The following is a 2584-nucleotide window of genomic DNA, read 5'->3' as shown; positions in this document are numbered from 1 at the left end:
TGGTGGAAAACGGGCTGATGCAGGCAACCGTCTTATTTCGTGAAACAATTCAATTCACCTCACATGAGTGTGTACGCGTCTTGACTAGTGCTTGACTCCTCGGCGTGATTAACACCGCGTATTATGTTTTATTAGCCAACAAAGAGGTACCGGGCGAATCTTTCCCCTTATAGCTATGAGTTGATAATCTACCCGTGAAGACAAGGACGTGACCTCTTTGGCGCAAAATTTTAGCTTTCTCGTTAATAAATAATCCCGGGCGATCATAACCCGTGAACTGGGTTCCCAGCACGCAGTATCGTGCAGGGCCAACCCGGAATTGCATTATAATTTTTTTGCTTCAGTGTTAGCTATAACCATTACCCTGTTTCTGTCTAGATAAACAAACATGCTTGGAAACTCTGAATCATCTGCATTTATTTGCTGCTTATCCAAAAGAGGGAGATACTATACATAGCATCATGAGTTAGATTTAGTAACGAGACATTTGCTTCAAAGAGATTAATGCAATTCACTACCACTGAAACACTTTTAAATAGCTCACTAACAGAAACACTTTAGTAACGAGACATTCAAAGAGATTTCTTTGCTTCCAATATTTCTCCCAGCCACTACCGCACGCCCTGGCCTAGCAGGGGGGAGCTCCTTGCAAACAAAAAAAGACAAAAAGGAAAAAAAAAAAAGGGGACCAAGCCAAATCCTGAAGAAGGCAACAATTTTTTTCTGCAACTCTTTGTTGCTGATCAGGCAATACTGTGGATCAACATCGGCAAGAAATTTCGAGAAACTGGGCAGTTTTCTCCCGGCAAAAACACCAAGGTAGTACTCTCCAACTACTATTATCCCTACTAATCCTTAGGCAAAAACAAAACAGAAGGCATGATTCCTGTTTAGTTCTTGAGCTACTGGGACTACCCCTCTGTACCTCTCGTGTGATACTACTGGTCCCCACCTGTACTTGCCTCCCCTTCCCCATGTTGAATCTGTATGCTAGAGAAAGATCCTGAAGGACATCTTGTATATTATCTTGCCTATTGTCTTCCACCTGACCTCTGGAACAAAAGGAGAGGAAAAACTGGTTGTAATAAAACTGTGTATAGTTCTTCAGTATGGCTATAAGATAGAGAAAAAGCTTGCCTACATCTCTGATTAAAAAAGGGGAGATGAAATAACAAGAGACTAGTTGCTAGTACAAAACAAAAACCAGAAAGAAGTCTGAGCTAGTAAATTCAACCAACAATAATGCCTGCATCCTGTAAATTTCTGCCTGCCATTTTTCTGCCAACTAGTAGTAAACATGATATGTCAACCTGACTAGTAGCAAAAAGAGCAAAAGAAGAGATGTTTTCGTTGTTTCATTTATATTATGTCGCTTACACAGAATTTTCTTTCTATCTTCTAAAATGTTCAGATGGCTGAGCTGGATCTCAATGAATTCCCTGATGACTTCGATGATTGTGATGGAGGCCCGCTGTACTGTACACAAGTCCCAGATGGAAAAATGCCTATTTCTATCGAGGGGGTAGGCGAGTCGCCAGATTTGCGTTCTGCTCCTGTCCAAGATGTCCTCAGTGTGGAGTTCCGTGTTGCAGCTGCTGCTGCTATTAGTGCGTCTGATGCAACGGCAACTGAAACTGTCGCGCCCGCCCCTGCCGTGTTCAGCAGGGCTTTAACTCTGCCAAGCCATGGTGGGCAAGTTCATACAGGTGGCGCTGGCTTGTTTGGTTTTGTTGTGAACGAGGTGCGATCTAGCCCACAGGAACCTTATGTTGGCATGGAGTTTGACACGCTTGCAGGTGCTAAGACGCGCTACAATGCCTACGCTCTGAAAATTGGGTTCTCAATGAAAGCCAGCACGTCAAGGAGGTCTGCCTGCACTAATGTGCTTGAGAAACAGACCTTTTGTTGCAACAAGTCTGGGAAGCCTAAAATCAAAATGATGATGTCTACACCCCTATGCTTAAAAAACTAAGTTCAGATTCTGAGGACTGGCGATGGGCAAGATGTTGGCAGTAAGCGCATGCAGGTTGTAGCTCTTATAAATCTCCAGGGAGCCTTCTTAAGAAGAGGAGAAGAGAGTTTATCAAACAGACCAACTGTCCAGCAAAAATGACAGTCAAGCTAAATAATAATAAGTAGGTGGTCACAGGTGTTGTTGCTGACCACAATCATGGACTGACTGACAAGCCGTCTCTCCCTAAGTACCTATGTAATAGGCGAGTTTGGTTGGACGCGGTCTTCGGCGACTTTTTGGGGGTGACTTCGTAGTGGTTTAGGCAAATTTGGTTGACCAGTGGGCAACCTAGCATGCCGGAATAGACGAGTTTGGTTGAACATGTGCTTCGACAACTTTTTAGGGGTGGCTTCGTAGAGTTTTAGGCAACTTGGTCGATGGGTGGGCGACCTAGCATACCGGAATAGGCGAGTTTGGTTGGACGTGGGGTCTGTCGATTTGTGGGGGTGCTTCGTTGAGTTTTAGGCAACTTGGTCGATAGGTGGGCGACCTAGCATATCGGAATACGCAACTTTGGTTGGACGTGGGGTTCGTCAAATTTTTGGGGGTGGTTTCATACAGTTTTAGGCG

The 2584-nt window shown here is 44.4% G+C and overlaps 1 long non-coding RNA gene across 4 annotated transcripts in view; it reads right to left on the bottom strand.

Annotated features, from left to right (window-relative positions):
• Positions 1-701: 701 nt before the first annotated feature.
• LOC119362336 overlaps positions 702-2584 on the bottom strand; it is a 6231-nt gene continuing 4348 nt past the window's right edge. For all 4 annotated transcript variants that reach the window (XR_005173356.1, XR_005173357.1, XR_005173358.1 and 1 more), the window contains one exon: positions 702-1052. This is a non-coding gene — a long non-coding RNA (uncharacterized LOC119362336). The remainder of the gene's footprint in view (positions 1053-2584) is intronic.

This window comes from Triticum dicoccoides, chromosome 2B (assembly GCF_002162155.2).
Source record: "Triticum dicoccoides isolate Atlit2015 ecotype Zavitan chromosome 2B, WEW_v2.0, whole genome shotgun sequence".
NCBI classification, from domain to species: domain Eukaryota; kingdom Viridiplantae; phylum Streptophyta; class Magnoliopsida; order Poales; family Poaceae; genus Triticum; species Triticum dicoccoides.
This window is presented reverse-complemented; position numbering and strand designations above follow the sequence as displayed.